This window comes from Schistocerca americana, chromosome 2 (genome assembly GCF_021461395.2).
Source record: "Schistocerca americana isolate TAMUIC-IGC-003095 chromosome 2, iqSchAmer2.1, whole genome shotgun sequence".
Lineage (NCBI taxonomy): Eukaryota > Metazoa > Arthropoda > Insecta > Orthoptera > Acrididae > Schistocerca > Schistocerca americana.
The window spans coordinates 641,180,296-641,199,153 of NC_060120.1; the positions used below are offsets into that span (position 1 = coordinate 641,180,296).

The window sequence follows — 18,858 nt, forward strand, 5'->3', positions numbered from 1 at the left end:
ACGTATCAAGCCTATAATAAGTGACAGGGCCTACTGGAGAGACTTGACTTTGCAGACATCCGTCGCCAGTGGCCGCCCAAACACCAAGCTCCATCGCAAACAGCAGGACAATCTTGGGCTAGGGGGAACGTCAAAACCTTGCTAGCAATATCAGTGTAGCGTATCGAGCTGTACGTTTCGTTGCAGTAAGTCGTGGAAAAGAATGCACAGCACCTTTCTCATTGCATTAGGCGACACTACATGTGGATACAATGCTTATTCCTGCAGTAAATAAGTGGGTCGGTGATTTTGCCCCGATCGGATATCGACGTGGACGGATGCTGTCATTAAACGATTCGCGAGTGGGAGCTTGGACAGCTGCACTGCTGCTTGGCATTAGACGTTAACAGCGGCCCAGTACGATGTTTTGAATGCGTTTTCGAATCGACAAATGTCTTCCTTCGGCAAGCACTCGCCAAAGACACAGCTGCAGTTGCAGCAGACGAGGTGGCCGAGTGGTTAAGGCGTTGGACTGCTAATCCAATGTGCTCTGCACGCGTGGGTTCGAATCCCATCCTCGTCGAAGAATTTTACGTAAGGCACTTGTTTGCGGTCACTCCCTCTCCGTGCGAAACGCCACACAGTAGAAACAACGGCGCGTGTACGTGGCAGATAGAGTGTGTATGAAATACGAGACAAAACTGCGTACCAGATGAAAGCGCACAACATTCCATAGCGTATGCCCTTCGAATTAAACATCATTTCGAGATCTATAAACCAATCAAATTTCGGTTCCAGCAAAGAGTATGTTGGTATTTGCGAACGACGAGTTGTTATTTATATTTAAGTGCATACCTGTCGCAGTCATTTTAACGTATCAAGCCTATAATAAGTGACAGGGCCTACTGGAGAGACTTGACGTTGCAGACATCCGTCGCCAGTGGCCGCCCAAACACCAAGCTCCATCGCAAACAGCAGGACAATCTTGGGCTAGGGGGAACGTCAAAACCTAGCTAGCAATATCAGTGTAGCGTATCGAGCTGTACGTTTCGTTGCAGTAAGTCGTGGAAAAGTATGCACAGCACCTTTCTCATTGCATTAGACGACACTACATGTCGATACAATGCTTATTCCTGCAGTAAATAAGTGGGTCGGTGATTTTGCCCCGATCGGATATCGACGTGGACGTATGCTGTCATTAAACGATTCGCGAGTGGGAGCTTGGTCGGCTGCACTGCTGCATGGCATTAGACGTTAACAGCGGCCCAGTACGATGTTTTGAATGCGTTTTCGAATCGACAAATGTCTTCCTTCGGCAAGCACTCGCCAAAGACACAGCTGCAGTTGCAGCAGACGAGGTGGCCGAGTGGTTAAGGCGTTGGACTGCTAATCGAATGTGCTCTGCACGCGTGGGTTCGAATCCCATCGTCGTCGAAGAATTTTACGTAAGGCACTCGTTTGCGGTCACTCCATCTCCGTGCGAAACGCCACACAATAGTAACAACGGCGCGTGTACGTGGCAGATAGAGTGTGTATGAAATACGAGACAAAACTGCGTACCAGATGAAAGCGCACAACATTCCATAGCGTATGCCCTTCGAATTAAACATCATTTCGAGATCTATCAACCAATCAAATTTCGGTTCCAGCAAAGAGTATGTTGGTATTTGCGAACGACGAGTTGTTATTTATATTTAAGTGCATACCTGTCGCAGTCATTTCAACGTATCAAGCCTATAATAATCCATCTGTAGCACAAATGTCGCCTTCCGACAGTTTGTTTAAAGCCAGGCCGCCATCTACAGAAGCGATTTGACAGGGCCTACTGGAGAGACTTGACTTTGCAGACATCCGTCGCCAGTGGCCGCCCAAACACCAAGCTCCATCGCAAACAGCAGGACAATCTTGGGCTAGGGGGAACGTCAAAACCTAGCTAGCAATATCAGTGTAGCGTATCGAGCAGTACGTTTCGTTGCAGTAAGTCGTGGAAAAGAATGCACAGCACCTTTCTCATTGCATTGGACGACACTACATGTCGATACAATGCTTATTCCTGCAGTAGATAAGTGGGCCGGTGATTTTGCCCCGATCGGATATCGACGTGGACGGATGCTGTCATTAAACGATTCGCGAGTGGGAGCTTGGTCGGCTGCACTGCTGCTTGGCATTAGACGTTAACAGCGGCCCAGTACGATGTTTTGAATGCGTTTTCGAATCGACAAATGTCTTCCTTCGGCAAGCACTCGCCAAAGACACAGCTGCAGTTGCAGCAGACGAGGTGGCCGAGTGGTTAAGGCGTTGGACTGCTAATCCAATGTGCTCTGCACGCATGGGTTCGAATCCCATCCTCGTCGAAGAATTTTACGTAAGGCACTCGTTTGCGGTCACTCCCTCTCCGTGCGAAACGCCACACAGTAGTAACAACGGCGCGTGTACGTGGCAGATAGAGTGTGTATGAAATACGAGACAAAACTGCGAACCAGATGAAAGCGCACAACATTCCATAGCGTATGCCCTTCGAATTAAACATCATTTCGAGATCTATAAACCAATCAAATTTCGGTTCCAGCAAAGAGTATGTTGGTATTTGCGAACGACGAGTTGTTATTTATATTTAAGTGCATACCTGTCGCAGTCATTTTAACGTATCAAGCCTATAATAATCCATCTGTAGCACAACTGTCGCCTTCCGACAGTTTGTTTAAAGCCAGGCCGCCATCTACAGAAGCGATTTGACAGGGCCTACTGGAGAGACTTGACTTTGCAGACATCCGTCGCCAGTGGCCGCCCAAACACCAAGCTCCATCGCAAACAGCAGGACAATCTTGGGCTAGGGGGAACGTCAAAACCTAGCTAGCAATATCAGTGTAGCGTTTCGAGCTGTACGTTTCGTTGCAGTAAGTCGTGGAAAAGTATACACAGCACCTTTCTCATTGCATTACACGACACTACATGTCGATACAATGCTTATTCCTGCAGTAAATAAGTGGGCCGGTGATTTTGCCCCGATCGGATATCGACGTGGACGGATGCTGTCATTAAACGATTCGCGAGTGGGAGCTTGGTCAGCTGCACTGCTGCTTGGCATTAGACGTTAACAGCGGCCCAGTACGATGTTTTGAATGCGTTTTCGAATCGACAAATGTCTTCCTTCGGCAAGCACTCGCCAAAGACACAGCTGTATTTGCAGCAGACGAGGTGGCCGAGTGGTTAAGGCGTTGGACTGCTAATCCAATGTGCTCTGCACGCGTGGGTTCGAATCCCATCCTCCTCGAAGAATTTTACGTAAGGCACTCGTTTGCGGTCACTCCCTCTCCGTGCGAAACGCCACACAGTAGTAACAACGGCGCGTGTACGTGGCAGATAGAGTGTGTATGAAATACGAGACAAAACTGCGTACCAGATGAAAGCGGCCAACATTCCATAGCGTATGCCCTTCGAATTAAACATCATTTCGAGATCTATAAACCAATCAAATTTCGGTTCCAGCAAAGAGTATGTTGGTATTTGCGAACGACGAGTTGTTATTTATATTTAAGTGCATACCTGTCGCAGTCATTTTAACGTATCAAGCCTATAATAAGTGACAGGGCCTACTGGAGAGACTTGACTTTGCAGACATCCGTCGCCAGTGGCCGCCCAAACGCCAAGCTCCATCGCAAACAGCAGGACAATCTTGGGCTAGGGGGAACGTCAAAACCTTGCTAGCAATATCAGTGTAGCGTATCGAGCTGTACGTTTCGTTGCAGTAAGTCGTGGAAAAGAATGCACAGCACCTTTCTCATTGCATTAGACGACACTACATGTCGATACAATGCTTATTCCTGCAGTAAATAAGTGGGCCGGTGATTTTGCCCCGATCGGATATCGACGTGGACGGATGCTGTCATTAAACGATTCGCGAGTGGGAGCTTGGTCAGCTGCACTGCTGCTTGGCATTAGACGTTAACAGCGGCCCAGTACGATGTTTTGAATGCGTTTTCGAATCGACAAATGTCTTCCTTCGGCAAGCACTCGCCAAAGACACAGCTGCACTTGCACCAGACGAGGTGGCCGAGTTGTTAAGGCGTTGGACTGCTAATCCAATGTGCTCTGCACGCGTGGGTTCGAATCCCATCCTCGTCGAAGAATTTTACGTAAGGCACTCGTTTGCGGTCACTCCCTCTCTGTGCGAAACGCCACACAGTAGTAACAACGGCGCGTGTACGTGGCAGATAGAGTGTGTATGAAATACGAGACAAAACTGCGTACCAGATGAAAGCGCACAACATTCCATAGCGTATGCCCTTCGAATTAAACATCATTTCGAGATCTATAAACCAATCAAATTTCGGTTCCAGCAAAGAGTATGTTGGTATTTGCGAACGACGAGTTGTTATTTATATTTAAGTGCATACCTGTCGCAGTCATTTTAACGTATCAAGCCTATAATAAGTGACAGGGCCTACTGGAGAGACTTGACTTTGCAGACATCCGTCGCCAGTGGCCGCCCAAACACCAAGCTCCATCGCAAACAGCAGGACAATCTTGGGCTAGGGGGAACGTCAAAACCTTGCTAGCAATATCAGTGTAGCGTATCGAGCTGTACGTTTCGTTGCAGTAAGTCGTGGAAAAGAATGCACAGCACCTTTCTCATTGCATTAGACGACACTACATGTGGATACAATGCTTATTCCTGCAGTAAATAAGTGGGTCGGTGATTTTGCCCCGATCGGATATCGACGTGGACGGATGCTGTCATTAAACGATTCGCGAGTGGGAGCTTGGTCAGCTGCACTGCTGCTTGGCATTAGACGTTAACAGCGGCCCAGTACGATGTTTTGAATGCGTTTTCGAATCGACAAATGTCTTCCTTCGGCAAGCACTCGCCAAAGACACAGCTGCAGTTGCAGCAGACGAGGTGGCCGAGTGGTTAAGGCGTTGGACTGCTAATCCAATGTGCTCTGCACGCGTCGGTTCGAATCCCATCCTCGTCGAAGAACTTTACGTAAGGCACTCGTTTGCGGTCACTCCCTCTCCGTGCGAAACGCCACACAGTAGTAACAACGGCGCGTGTACGTGGCAGATAGAGTGTGTATGAAATACGAGACAAAACTGCGTACCAGATGAAAGCGCACAACATTCCATAGCGTATGCCCTTCGAATTAAACATCATTTCGAGATCTATAAACCAATCAAATTTCGGTTCCAGCAAAGAGTATGGTGGTATTTGCGAACGACGAGTTGTTATTTATATTTAAGTGCATACCTGTCGCAGTCATTTTAACGTATCAAGCCTATAATAATCCATCTGTAGCACAACTGTCGCCTTCCGACAGTTTGTTTAAAGCCAGGCCGCCATCTACAGAAGCGATTTGACAGGGCCTACTGGAGAGACTTGACTTTGCAGACATCCGTCGCCAGTGGCCGCCCAAACACCAAGCTCCATCGCAAACAGCAGGACAATCTTGGGCTAGGGGGAACGTCAAAACCTTGCTAGCAATATCAGTGTAGCGTATCGAGCTGTACGTTTCGTTGCAGTAAGTCGTGGAAAAGAATGCACAGCACCTTTCTCATTGCATTTGACGACACTACATGTCGATACAATGCTTATTCCTGCAGTAAATAAGTGGGCCGGTGATTTTGCCCCGATCGGATATCGACGTGGACGGATGCTGTCATTAAACGATTCGCGAGTGGGAGCTTGGTCAGCTGCACTGCTGCTTGGCATTAGACGTTAACAGCGGCCCAGTACGATGTTTTGAATGCGTTTTCGAATCGACAAATGTCTTCCTTCGGCAAGCACTCGCCAAAGACACAGCTGTAGTTGCAGCAGACGAGGTGGCCGAGTGGTTAAGGCGTTGGACTGCTAATCCAATGTGCTCTGCACGCGTGGGTTCGAATCCCATCCTCCTCGAAGAATTTTACGTAAGGCACTCGTTTGCGGTCACTCCCTCTCCGTGCGAAACGCCACACAGTAGTAACAACGGCGCGTGTACGTGGCAGATAGAGTGTGTATGAAATACGAGACAAAACTGCGTACCAGATGAAAGCGGCCAACATTCCATAGCGTATGCCCTTCGAATTAAACATCATTTCGAGATCTATAAACCAATCAAATTTCGGTTCCAGCAAAGAGTATGTTGGTATTTGCGAACGACGAGTTGTTATTTATATTTAAGTGCATACCTGTCGCAGTCATTTTAACGTATCAAGCCTATAATAAGTGACAGGGCCTACTGGAGAGACTTGACTTTGCAGACATCCGTCGCCAGTGGCCGCCCAAACACCAAGCTCCATCGCAAACAGCAGGACAATCTTGGGCTAGGGGGAACGTCAAAACCTTGCTAGCAATATCAGTGTAGCGTATCGAGCTGTACGTTTCGTTGCAGTAAGTCGTGGAAAAGAATGCACAGCACCTTTCTCATTGCATTAGACGACACTACATGTCGATACAATGCTTATTCCTGCAGTAAATAAGTGGGCCGGTGATTTTGCCCCGATCGGATATCGACGTGGACGGATGCTGTCATTAAACGATTCGCGAGTGGGAGCTTGGTCAGCTGCACTGCTGCTTGGCATTAGACGTTAACAGCGGCCCAGTACGATGTTTTGAATGCGTTTTCGAATCGACAAATGTCTTCCTTCGGCAAGCACTCGCCAAAGATACAGCTGCACTTGCACCAGACGAGGTGGCCGAGTTGTTAAGGCGTTGGACTGCTAATCCAATGTGCTCTGCACGCGTGGGTTCGAATCCCATCCTCGTCGAAGAATTTTACGTAAGGCACTCGTTTGCGGTCACTCCCTCTCCGAGCGAAACGCCACACAGTAGTAACAACGGCGCGTGTACGTGGCAGATAGAGTGTGTATGAAATACGAGACAAAACTGCGTACCAGATGAAAGCGCACAACATTCCATAGCGTATGCCCTTCGAATTAAACATCATTTCGAGATCTATAAACCAATCAAATTTCGGTTCCAGCAAAGAGTATGTTGGTATTTGCGAACGACGAGTTGTTATTTATATTTAAGTGCATACCTGTCGCAGTCATTTTAACGTATCAAGCCTATAATAAGTGACAGGGCCTACTGGAGAGACTTGACTTTGCAGACATCCGTCGCCAGTGGCCGCCCAAACACCAAGCTCCATCGCAAACAGCAGGACAATCTTGGGCTAGGGGGAACGTCAAAACCTTGCTAGCAATATCAGTGTAGCGTATCGAGCTGTACGTTTCGTTGCAGTAAGTCGTGGAAAAGAATGCACAGCACCTTTCTCATTGCATTAGACGACACTACATGTGGATACAATGCTTATTCCTGCAGTAAATAAGTGGGTCGGTGATTTTGCCCCGATCGGATATCGACGTGGACGGATGCTGTCATTAAACGATTCGCGAGTGGGAGCTTGGTCAGCTGCACTGCTGCTTGGCATTAGACGTTAACAGCGGCCCAGTACGATGTTTTGAATGCGTTTTCGAATCGACAAATGTCTTCCTTCGGCAAGCACTCGCCAAAGACACAGCTGCAGTTGCAGCAGACGAGGTGGCCGAGTGGTTAAGGCGTTGGACTGCTAATCCAATGTGCTCTGCACGCGTCGGTTCGAATCCCATCCTCGTCGAAGAACTTTACGTAAGGCACTCGTTTGCGGTCACTCCCTCTCCGTGCGAAACGCCACACAGTAGTAACAACGGCGCGTGTACGTGGCAGATAGAGTGTGTATGAAATACGAGACAAAACTGCGTACCAGATGAAAGCGCACAACATTCCATAGCGTATGCCCTTCGAATTAAACATCATTTCGAGATCTATAAACCAATCAAATTTCGGTTCCAGCAAAGAGTATGGTGGTATTTGCGAACGACGAGTTGTTATTTATATTTAAGTGCATACCTGTCGCAGTCATTTTAACGTATCAAGCCTATAATAATCCATCTGTAGCACAACTGTCGCCTTCCGACAGTTTGTTTAAAGCCAGGCCGCCATCTACAGAAGCGATTTGACAGGGCCTACTGGAGAGACTTGACTTTGCAGACATCCGTCGCCAGTGGCCGCCCAAACACCAAGCTCCATCGCAAACAGCAGGACAATCTTGGGCTAGGGGGAACGTCAAAACCTTGCTAGCAATATCAGTGTAGCGTATCGAGCTGTACGTTTCGTTGCAGTAAGTCGTGGAAAAGAATGCACAGCACCTTTCTCATTGCATTTGACGACACTACATGTCGATACAATGCTTATTCCTGCAGTAAATAAGTGGGCCGGTGATTTTGCCCCGATCGGATATCGACGTGGACGGATGCTGTCATTAAACGATTCGCGAGTGGGAGCTTGGTCAGCTGCACTGCTGCTTGGCATTAGACGTTAACAGCGGCCCAGTACGATGTTTTGAATGCGTTTTCGAATCGACAAATGTCTTCCTTCGGCAAGCACTCGCCAAAGACACAGCTGTAGTTGCAGCAGACGAGGTGGCCGAGTGGTTAAGGCGTTGGACTGCTAATCCAATGTGCTCTGCACGCGTGGGTTCGAATCCCATCCTCCTCGAAGAATTTTACGTAAGGCACTCGTTTGCGGTCACTCCCTCTCCGTGCGAAACGCCACACAGTAGTAACAACGGCGCGTGTACGTGGCAGATAGAGTGTGTATGAAATACGAGACAAAACTGCGTACCAGATGAAAGCGGCCAACATTCCATAGCGTATGCCCTTCGAATTAAACATCATTTCGAGATCTATAAACCAATCAAATTTCGGTTCCAGCAAAGAGTATGTTGGTATTTGCGAACGACGAGTTGTTATTTATATTTAAGTGCATACCTGTCGCAGTCATTTTAACGTATCAAGCCTATAATAAGTGACAGGGCCTACTGGAGAGACTTGACTTTGCAGACATCCGTCGCCAGTGGCCGCCCAAACACCAAGCTCCATCGCAAACAGCAGGACAATCTTGGGCTAGGGGGAACGTCAAAACCTTGCTAGCAATATCAGTGTAGCGTATCGAGCTGTACGTTTCGTTGCAGTAAGTCGTGGAAAAGAATGCACAGCACCTTTCTCATTGCATTAGACGACACTACATGTCGATACAATGCTTATTCCTGCAGTAAATAAGTGGGCCGGTGATTTTGCCCCGATCGGATATCGACGTGGACGGATGCTGTCATTAAACGATTCGCGAGTGGGAGCTTGGTCAGCTGCACTGCTGCTTGGCATTAGACGTTAACAGCGGCCCAGTACGATGTTTTGAATGCGTTTTCGAATCGACAAATGTCTTCCTTCGGCAAGCACTCGCCAAAGATACAGCTGCACTTGCACCAGACGAGGTGGCCGAGTTGTTAAGGCGTTGGACTGCTAATCCAATGTGCTCTGCACGCGTGGGTTCGAATCCCATCCTCGTCGAAGAATTTTACGTAAGGCACTCGTTTGCGGTCACTCCCTCTCCGAGCGAAACGCCACACAGTAGTAACAACGGCGCGTGTACGTGGCAGATAGAGTGTGTATGAAATACGAGACAAAACTGCGTACCAGATGAAAGCGCACAACATTCCATAGCGTATGCCCTTCGAATTAAACATCATTTCGAGATCTATAAACCAATCAAATTTCGGTTCCAGCAAAGAGTATGTTGGTATTTGCGAACGACGAGTTGTTATTTATATTTAAGTGCATACCTGTCGCAGTCATTTTAACGTATCAAGCCTATAATAAGTGACAGGGCCTACTGGAGAGACTTGACTTTGCAGACATCCGTCGCCAGTGGCCGCCCAAACACCAAGCTCCATCGCAAACAGCAGGACAATCTTGGGCTAGGGGGAACGTCAAAACCTTGCTAGCAATATCAGTGTAGCGTATCGAGCTGTACGTTTCGTTGCAGTAAGTCGTGGAAAAGAATGCACAGCACCTTTCTCATTGCATTAGACGACACTACATGTGGATACAATGCTTATTCCTGCAGTAAATAAGTGGGTCGGTGATTTTGCCCCGATCGGATATCGACGTGGACGGATGCTGTCATTAAACGATTCGCGAGTGGGAGCTTGGTCAGCTGCACTGCTGCTTGGCATTAGACGTTAACAGCGGCCCAGTACGATGTTTTGAATGCGTTTTCGAATCGACAAATGTCTTCCTTCGGCAAGCACTCGCCAAAGACACAGCTGCAGTTGCAGCAGACGAGGTGGCCGAGTGGTTAAGGCGTTGGACTGCTAATCCAATGTGCTCTGCACGCGTCGGTTCGAATCCCATCCTCGTCGAAGAACTTTACGTAAGGCACTCGTTTGCGGTCACTCCCTCTCCGTGCGAAACGCCACACAGTAGTAACAACGGCGCGTGTACGTGGCAGATAGAGTGTGTATGAAATACGAGACAAAACTGCGTACCAGATGAAAGCGCACAACATTCCATAGCGTATGCCCTTCGAATTAAACATCATTTCGAGATCTATAAACCAATCAAATTTCGGTTCCAGCAAAGAGTATGGTGGTATTTGCGAACGACGAGTTGTTATTTATATTTAAGTGCATACCTGTCGCAGTCATTTTAACGTATCAAGCCTATAATAATCCATCTGTAGCACAACTGTCGCCTTCCGACAGTTTGTTTAAAGCCAGGCCGCCATCTACAGAAGCGATTTGACAGGGCCTACTGGAGAGACTTGACTTTGCAGACATCCGTCGCCAGTGGCCGCCCAAACACCAAGCTCCATCGCAAACAGCAGGACAATCTTGGGCTAGGGGGAACGTCAAAACCTTGCTAGCAATATCAGTGTAGCGTATCGAGCTGTACGTTTCGTTGCAGTAAGTCGTGGAAAAGAATGCACAGCACCTTTCTCATTGCATTAGACGACACTACATGTCGACACAATGCTTATTCCTGCAGTAAAAAAGTGGGCCGGTGATTTTGCCCCGATCGGATATCGACGTGGACGGATGCTGTCATTAAACGATTCGCGAGTGGGAGCATGGTCGGCTGCACTGCTGCTTGGCATTAGACGTTAACAGCGGCCCAGTACGATGTTTTGAATGCGTTTTCGAATCGACAAATGTCTTCCTTCGGAAAGCACTCGCCAAAGACACAGCTGTAGTTGCAGCAGACGAGGTGGCCGAGTGGTTAAGGCGTTGGACTGCTAATCCAATGTGCTCTGCACCCGTGGGTTCGAATCCCATGCTCGTCGAAGAATTTTACGTAAGGCACTTGTTTGCGGTCACTCCCTCTCCGTGCGAAACGCCACACAGTAGTAACAACGGCGCGTGTACGTGGCAGATAGAGTGTGTATGAAATACGAGACAAAACTGCGTACCAGATGAAAGCGCACAACATTCCATAGCGTATGCCCTTCGAATTAAACATCATTTCGAGATCTATAAACCAATCAAATTTCGGTTCCAGCAAAGAGTATGTTGGTATTTGCGAACGACGAGTTGTTATTTATATTTAAGTGCATACCTGTCGCAGTCATTTTAACGTATCAAGCCTATAATAAGTGACAGGGCCTACTGGAGAGACTTGACTTTGCAGACATCCGTCGCCAGTGGCCGCCCAAACACCAAGCTCCATCGCAAACAGCAGGACAATCTTGGGCTAGGGGGAACGTCAAAACCTTGCTAGCAATATCAGTGTAGCGTATCGAGCTGTACGTTTCGTTGCAGTAAGTCGTGGAAAAGAATGCACAGCACCTTTCTCATTGCATTAGGCGACACTACATGTGGATACAATGCTTATTCCTGCAGTAAATAAGTGGGTCGGTGATTTTGCCCCGATCGGATATCGACGTGGACGGATGCTGTCATTAAACGATTCGCGAGTGGGAGCTTGGACAGCTGCACTGCTGCTTGGCATTAGACGTTAACAGCGGCCCAGTACGATGTTTTGAATGCGTTTTCGAATCGACAAATGTCTTCCTTCGGCAAGCACTCGCCAAAGACACAGCTGCAGTTGCAGCAGACGAGGTGGCCGAGTGGTTAAGGCGTTGGACTGCTAATCCAATGTGCTCTGCACGCGTGGGTTCGAATCCCATCCTCGTCGAAGAATTTTACGTAAGGCACTTGTTTGCGGTCACTCCCTCTCCGTGCGAAACGCCACACAGTAGAAACAACGGCGCGTGTACGTGGCAGATAGAGTGTGTATGAAATACGAGACAAAACTGCGTACCAGATGAAAGCGCACAACATTCCATAGCGTATGCCCTTCGAATTAAACATCATTTCGAGATCTATAAACCAATCAAATTTCGGTTCCAGCAAAGAGTATGTTGGTATTTGCGAACGACGAGTTGTTATTTATATTTAAGTGCATACCTGTCGCAGTCATTTTAACGTATCAAGCCTATAATAAGTGACAGGGCCTACTGGAGAGACTTGACTTTGCAGACATCCGTCGCCAGTGGCCGCCCAAACACCAAGCTCCATCGCAAACAGCAGGACAATCTTGGGCTAGGGGGAACGTCAAAACCTAGCTAGCAATATCAGTGTAGCGTATCGAGCTGTACGTTTCGTTGCAGTAAGTCGTGGAAAAGTATGCACAGCACCTTTCTCATTGCATTAGACGACACTACATGTCGATACAATGCTTATTCCTGCAGTAAATAAGTGGGTCGGTGATTTTGCCCCGATCGGATATCGACGTGGACGTATGCTGTCATTAAACGATTCGCGAGTGGGAGCTTGGTCGGCTGCACTGCTGCATGGCATTAGACGTTAACAGCGGCCCAGTACGATGTTTTGAATGCGTTTTCGAATCGACAAATGTCTTCCTTCGGCAAGCACTCGCCAAAGACACAGCTGCAGTTGCAGCAGACGAGGTGGCCGAGTGGTTAAGGCGTTGGACTGCTAATCGAATGTGCTCTGCACGCGTGGGTTCGAATCCCATCGTCGTCGAAGAATTTTACGTAAGGCACTCGTTTGCGGTCACTCCCTCTCCGTGCGAAACGCCACACAATAGTAACAACGGCGCGTGTACGTGGCAGATAGAGTGTGTATGAAATACGAGACAAAACTGCGTACCAGATGAAAGCGCACAACATTCCATAGCGTATGCCCTTCGAATTAAACATCATTTCGAGATCTATCAACCAATCAAATTTCGGTTCCAGCAAAGAGTATGTTGGTATTTGCGAACGACGAGTTGTTATTTATATTTAAGTGCATACCTGTCGCAGTCATTTCAACGTATCAAGCCTATAATAATCCATCTGTAGCACAAATGTCGCCTTCCGACAGTTTGTTTAAAGCCAGGCCGCCATCTACAGAAGCGATTTGACAGGGCCTACTGGAGAGACTTGACTTTGCAGACATCCGTCGCCAGTGGCCGCCCAAACACCAAGCTCCATCGCAAACAGCAGGACAATCTTGGGCTAGGGGGAACGTCAAAACCTAGCTAGCAATATCAGTGTAGCGTATCGAGCAGTACGTTTCGTTGCAGTAAGTCGTGGAAAAGAATGCACAGCACCTTTCTCATTGCATTGGACGACACTACATGTCGATACAATGCTTATTCCTGCAGTAGATAAGTGGGCCGGTGATTTTGCCCCGATCGGATATCGACGTGGACGGATGCTGTCATTAAACGATTCGCGAGTGGGAGCTTGGTCGGCTGCACTGCTGCTTGGCATTAGACGTTAACAGCGGCCCAGTACGATGTTTTGAATGCGTTTTCGAATCGACAAATGTCTTCCTTCGGCAAGCACTCGCCAAAGACACAGCTGCAGTTGCAGCAGACGAGGTGGCCGAGTGGTTAAGGCGTTGGACTGCTAATCCAATGTGCTCTGCACGCATGGGTTCGAATCCCATCCTCGTCGAAGAATTTTACGTAAGGCACTCGTTTGCGGTCACTCCCTCTCCGTGCGAAACGCCACACAGTAGTAACAACGGCGCGTGTACGTGGCAGATAGAGTGTGTATGAAATACGAGACAAAACTGCGAACCAGATGAAAGCGCACAACATTCCATAGCGTATGCCCTTCGAATTAAACATCATTTCGAGATCTATAAACCAATCAAATTTCGGTTCCAGCAAAGAGTATGTTGGTATTTGCGAACGACGAGTTGTTATTTATATTTAAGTGCATACCTGTCGCAGTCATTTTAACGTATCAAGCCTATAATAATCCATCTGTAGCACAACTGTCGCCTTCCGACAGTTTGTTTAAAGCCAGGCCGCCATCTACAGAAGCGATTTGACAGGGCCTACTGGAGAGACTTGACTTTGCAGACATCCGTCGCCAGTGGCCGCCCAAACACCAAGCTCCATCGCAAACAGCAGGACAATCTTGGGCTAGGGGGAACGTCAAAACCTAGCTAGCAATATCAGTGTAGCGTTTCGAGCTGTACGTTTCGTTGCAGTAAGTCGTGGAAAAGTATACACAGCACCTTTCTCATTGCATTACACGACACTACATGTCGATACAATGCTTATTCCTGCAGTAAATAAGTGGGTCGGTGATTTTGCCCCGATCGGATATCGACGTGGACGGATGCTGTCATTAAACGATTCGCGAGTGGGAGCTTGGTCGGCTGCACTGCTGCATGGCATTAGACGTTAACAGCGGCCCAGTACGATGTTTTGAATGCGTTTTCGAATCGACAAATGTCTTCCTTCGCCAAGCACTCGCCAAAGACACAGCTGCACTTGCAGCAGACGAGGTGGCCGAGTGGTTAAGGCGTTGGACTGCTAATCCAATGTGCTCTGCACGCGTGGGTTCGAATCCCATCCTCGTCGAAGAATTTTACGTAAGGCACTCGTTTGCGGTCACTCCCTCTCCGTGCGAAACGCCACACAGTAGTAACAACGGCGCGTGTACGTGGCAGATAGAGTGTGTATGAAATACGAGACAAAACTGCGTACCAGATGAAAGCGCACAACATTCCATAGCGTATGCCCTTCGAATTAAACATCATTTCGAGATCTATAAACCAATCAAATTTCGGTTCCAGCAAAGAGTATGTTGGTATTTGCGAACGACGAGTTGTTATTTATATTTAAGTGCATACCTGTCGCAGTCATTTTAACGTATCAAGCCTATAATAATCCATCTGTAGCACAACTGTCGCCTTCCGACAGTTTGTTTAAAGCCAGGCCGCCATCTACAGAAGCGATTTGACAGGGCCTACTGGAGAGACTTGACTTTGCAGACATCCGTCGCCAGTGGCCGCCCAAACACCAAGCTCCATCGCAAACAGCAGGACAATCTTGGGCTAGGGGGAACGTCAAAACCTAGCTAGCAATATCAGTGTAGCGTTTCGAGCTGTACGTTTCGTTGCAGTAAGTCGTGGAAAAGTATACACAGCACCTTTCTCATTGCATTACACGACACTACATGTCGATACAATGCTTATTCCTGCAGTAAATAAGTGGGTCGGTGATTTTGCCCCGATCGGATATCGACGTGGACGGATGCTGTCATTAAACGATTCGCGAGTGGGAGCTTGGTCGGCTGCACTGCTGCATGGCATTAGACGTTAACAGCGGCCCAGTACGATGTTTTGAATGCGTTTTCGAATCGACAAATGTCTTCCTTCGGCAAGCACTCGCCAAAGACACAGCTGCAGTTGCAGCAGACGAGGTGGCCGAGTGGTTAAGGCGTTGGACTGCTAATCCAATGTGCTCTGCACGCGTGGGTTCGAATCCCATCCTCGTCGAAGAATTTTACGTAAGGCACTCGTTTGCGGTCACTCCCTCTCCGTGCGAAACGCCACACAGTAGTAACAACGGCGCGTGTACGTGGCAGATAGAGTGTGTATGAAATACGAGACAAAACTGCGTACCAGATGAAAGCGCACAACATTCCATAGCGTATGCCCTTCGAATTAAACATCATTTCGAGATCTATAAACCAATCAAATTTCGGTTCCAGCAAAGAGTATGTTGGTATTTGCGAACGACGAGTTGTTATTTATATTTAAGTGCATACCTGTCGCAGTCATTTTAACGTATCAAGCCTATAATAATCCATCTGTTGCACAACTGTCGCCTTCCGACAGTTTGTTTAAAGCCAGGCCGCCATCTACAGAAGCGATTTGACAGGGCCTACTGGAGAGACTTGACTTTGCAGACATCCGTCGCCAGTGGCCGCCCAAACACGAAGCTCCATCGCAAACAGCAGGACAATCTTGGGCTAGGGGGAACGTCAAAACCTAGCTAGCAATATCAGTGTAGCGTTTCGAGCTGTACGTTTCGTTGCAGTAAGTCGTGGAAAAGTATACACAGCACCTTTCTCATTGCATTACACGACACTACATGTCGATACAATGCTTATTCCTGCAGTAAATAAGTGGGTCGGTGATTTTGCCCCGATCGGATATCGACGTGGACGGATGCTGTCATTAAACGATTCGCGAGTGGGAGCTTGGTCGGCTGCACTGCTGCATGGCATTAGACGTTAACAGCGGCCCAGTACGATGTTTTGAATGCGTTTTCGAATCGACAAATGTCTTCCTTCGCCAAGCACTCGCCAAAGACACAGCTGCACTTGCAGCAGACGAGGTGGCCGAGTGGTTAAGGCGTGGGACTGCTAATCCAATGTGCTCTGCACGCGTGGGTTCGAATCCCATCCTCGTCGAAGAATTTTACGTAAGGCACTCGTTTGCGGTCACTCCCTCTCCGTGCGAAACGCCACACAGTAGTAACAACGGCGCGTGTACGTGGCAGATAGAGTGTGTATGAAATACGAGACAAAACTGCGTACCAGATGAAAGCGCACAACATTCCATAGCGTATGCCCTTCGAATTAAACATCATTTCGAGATCTATAAACCAATCAAATTTCGGTTCCAGCAAAGAGTATGTTGGTATTTGCGAACGACGAGTTGTTATTTATATTTAAGTGCATACCTGTCGCAGTCATTTTAACGTATCAAGCCTATAATAATCCATCTGTTGCACAACTGTCGCCTTCCGACAGTTTGTTTAAAGCCAGGCCGCCATCTACAGAAGCGATTTGACAGGGCCCACTGGAGAGACTTGACTTTGCAGACATCCGTCGCCAGTGGCCGCCCAAACACCAAGTTCCATCGCAAACAGCAGGACAATCTTGGGCTAGGGGGAACGTCAAAACCTAGCTAGCAATATCAGTGTAGCGTTTCGAGCTGTACGTTTCGTTGCAGTAAGTCGTGGAAAAGTATACACAGCACCTTTCTCATTGCATTACACGACACTACATGTCGATACAATGCTTATTCCTGCAGTAAATAAGTGGGTCGGTGATTTTGCCCCGATCGGATATCGACATGGACGGATGCTGTCATTAAACGATTCGCGAGTGGGAGCTTGGTCGGCTGCACTGCTGCATGGCATTAGACGTTAACAGCGGCCCAGTACGATGTTTTGAATGCGTTTTCGAATCGACAAATGTCTTCCTTCGGCAAGCACTCGCCAAAGACACAGCTGCAGTTGCAGCAGACGAGGTGGCCGAGTGGTTAAGGCGTTGGACTGCTAATCCAATGTGCTCTGCACGCGTGGGTTCGAATCCCATCCTCGTCGAAGAATTGTACGTAAGGCACTCGTTTGCGGTCACTCCCTCTCCGTGCGAAACGCCACACAGTAGTAACAACGGCGCGTGTACGTGGCAGATAGAGTGTGTATGAAATACGAGACAAAACTGCGTACCAGATGAAAGCGCACAACATTCCATAGCGTATGCCCTTCGAATTAAACATCATTTCGAGATCTATAAACCAATCAAATTTCGGTTCCAGCAAAGAGTATGTTGGTATTTGCGAACGACGAGTTGTTATTTATTTTTAAGTGCATACCTGTCGCAGTCATTTTAACGTATCAAGCCTATAATAATCCATCTGTTGCACAACTGTCGCCTTCCGACAGTTTGTTTAAAGCCAGGCCGCCATCTACAGAAGCGATTTGACAGGGCCTACTGGAGAGAGTTGACTTTGCAGACATCCGTCGCCAGTGGCCGCCCAAACACCAAGTTCCATCGCAAACAGCAGGACAATCTTGGGCTAGGGGGAACGTCAAAACCTAGCTAGCAATATCAGTGTAGCGTTTCGAGCTGTACGTTTCGTTGCAGTAAGTCGTGGAAAAGTATACACAGCACCTTTCTCATTGCATTACACGACACTACATGTCGATACAATGCTTATTCCTGCAGTAAATAAGTGGGTCGGTGATTTTGCCCCGATCGGATATCGACATGGACGGATGCTGTCATTAAACGATTCGCGAGTGGGAGCTTGGTCGGCTGCACTGCTGCATGGCATTAGACGTTAACAGCGGCCCAGTACGATGTTTTGAATGCGTTTTCGAATCGACAAATGTCTTTCTTCGGCAAGCACTCGCCAAAGACACAGCTGCAGTTGCAGCAGACGAGGTGGCCGAGTGGTTAAGGCGTTGGACTGCTAATCCAATGTGCCCTGCACGCGTGGGTTCGAATCCCATCCTCGTCGAAGAATTTTACGTAAGGCACTCGTTTGCGGTCACTCCCTCTCCGTGCGAAACGCCACACAGTAGTAACAACGGCGCGTGTACGTGGCAGATAGAGTGTGTATGAAATACGAGACAAAACTGCGTACCAGATGAAAGCGCACAACATTCCATAGCGTATGCCCTTCGAATTAAACATCATTTCGAGATCTATAAACCAATCAAATTTCGGTTCCAGCAAAGAGTATGTTGGTATTTGCGAACGACGAGTTGTTATTTATATTTAAGTGCATACCTGTCGCAGTCATTTTAACGTATCAAGCCTATAATAAACCATCTGTAGCACAACTGTCGCCTTCCGACAGTTTGTTTAAAGCCAGGCCGCCATCTACAGAAGCGATTTGACAGGGCCTACTGGAGAGATTTTACTTTGCAGACATCCGTCGCCAGTGGCCGCCCAAACACCAAGCTCCATCGCAAACAGCAGTACAATCTTGGGCTAGGGGGAACGTCAAAACCTTGCTAGCAATATCAGTGTAG

At 48.1% G+C, this 18,858-nt stretch overlaps 21 non-coding genes across 21 annotated transcripts; all 21 read left to right on the forward strand.

Annotated features, from left to right (window-relative positions):
* The first annotated feature begins 480 nt into the window (after positions 1–480).
* On the forward strand, positions 481–562 carry Trnas-gcu. The gene has a single exon. It is a non-coding gene; the product is annotated as a tRNA-Ser (tRNA).
* Positions 563–1,331: 769 nt separating this feature from the next.
* On the forward strand, positions 1,332–1,413 carry Trnas-gcu. The gene has a single exon. It is a non-coding gene; the product is annotated as a tRNA-Ser (tRNA).
* An 838-nt stretch (positions 1,414–2,251) lies between these two features.
* Positions 2,252–2,333, forward strand: Trnas-gcu. The gene has a single exon. It is a non-coding gene; the product is annotated as a tRNA-Ser (tRNA).
* Positions 2,334–3,171: 838 nt separating this feature from the next.
* Trnas-gcu lies at positions 3,172–3,253 on the forward strand. Its single transcript has one exon. It is a non-coding gene; the product is annotated as a tRNA-Ser (tRNA).
* Positions 3,254–4,022: 769 nt separating this feature from the next.
* Positions 4,023–4,104, forward strand: Trnas-gcu. The gene has a single exon. It is a non-coding gene; the product is annotated as a tRNA-Ser (tRNA).
* A 769-nt stretch (positions 4,105–4,873) lies between these two features.
* On the forward strand, positions 4,874–4,955 carry Trnas-gcu. The gene has a single exon. It is a non-coding gene; the product is annotated as a tRNA-Ser (tRNA).
* Positions 4,956–5,793: 838 nt separating this feature from the next.
* Trnas-gcu lies at positions 5,794–5,875 on the forward strand. The gene has a single exon. It is a non-coding gene; the product is annotated as a tRNA-Ser (tRNA).
* Positions 5,876–6,644: 769 nt separating this feature from the next.
* On the forward strand, positions 6,645–6,726 carry Trnas-gcu. The gene has a single exon. It is a non-coding gene; the product is annotated as a tRNA-Ser (tRNA).
* Positions 6,727–7,495: 769 nt separating this feature from the next.
* Trnas-gcu lies at positions 7,496–7,577 on the forward strand. Its single transcript has one exon. It is a non-coding gene; the product is annotated as a tRNA-Ser (tRNA).
* An 838-nt stretch (positions 7,578–8,415) lies between these two features.
* Positions 8,416–8,497, forward strand: Trnas-gcu. The gene has a single exon. It is a non-coding gene; the product is annotated as a tRNA-Ser (tRNA).
* Positions 8,498–9,266: 769 nt separating this feature from the next.
* Positions 9,267–9,348, forward strand: Trnas-gcu. Its single transcript has one exon. It is a non-coding gene; the product is annotated as a tRNA-Ser (tRNA).
* Positions 9,349–10,117: 769 nt separating this feature from the next.
* On the forward strand, positions 10,118–10,199 carry Trnas-gcu. The gene has a single exon. It is a non-coding gene; the product is annotated as a tRNA-Ser (tRNA).
* An 838-nt stretch (positions 10,200–11,037) lies between these two features.
* Positions 11,038–11,119, forward strand: Trnas-gcu. The gene has a single exon. It is a non-coding gene; the product is annotated as a tRNA-Ser (tRNA).
* Positions 11,120–11,888: 769 nt separating this feature from the next.
* Trnas-gcu lies at positions 11,889–11,970 on the forward strand. The gene has a single exon. It is a non-coding gene; the product is annotated as a tRNA-Ser (tRNA).
* A 769-nt stretch (positions 11,971–12,739) lies between these two features.
* Positions 12,740–12,821, forward strand: Trnas-gcu. The gene has a single exon. It is a non-coding gene; the product is annotated as a tRNA-Ser (tRNA).
* Positions 12,822–13,659: 838 nt separating this feature from the next.
* On the forward strand, positions 13,660–13,741 carry Trnas-gcu. The gene has a single exon. It is a non-coding gene; the product is annotated as a tRNA-Ser (tRNA).
* Positions 13,742–14,579: 838 nt separating this feature from the next.
* On the forward strand, positions 14,580–14,661 carry Trnas-gcu. The gene has a single exon. It is a non-coding gene; the product is annotated as a tRNA-Ser (tRNA).
* An 838-nt stretch (positions 14,662–15,499) lies between these two features.
* Positions 15,500–15,581, forward strand: Trnas-gcu. Its single transcript has one exon. It is a non-coding gene; the product is annotated as a tRNA-Ser (tRNA).
* Positions 15,582–16,419: 838 nt separating this feature from the next.
* On the forward strand, positions 16,420–16,501 carry Trnas-gcu. The gene has a single exon. It is a non-coding gene; the product is annotated as a tRNA-Ser (tRNA).
* Positions 16,502–17,339: 838 nt separating this feature from the next.
* Trnas-gcu lies at positions 17,340–17,421 on the forward strand. Its single transcript has one exon. It is a non-coding gene; the product is annotated as a tRNA-Ser (tRNA).
* An 838-nt stretch (positions 17,422–18,259) lies between these two features.
* Trnas-gcu lies at positions 18,260–18,341 on the forward strand. Its single transcript has one exon. It is a non-coding gene; the product is annotated as a tRNA-Ser (tRNA).
* Positions 18,342–18,858: the final 517 nt, after the last annotated feature.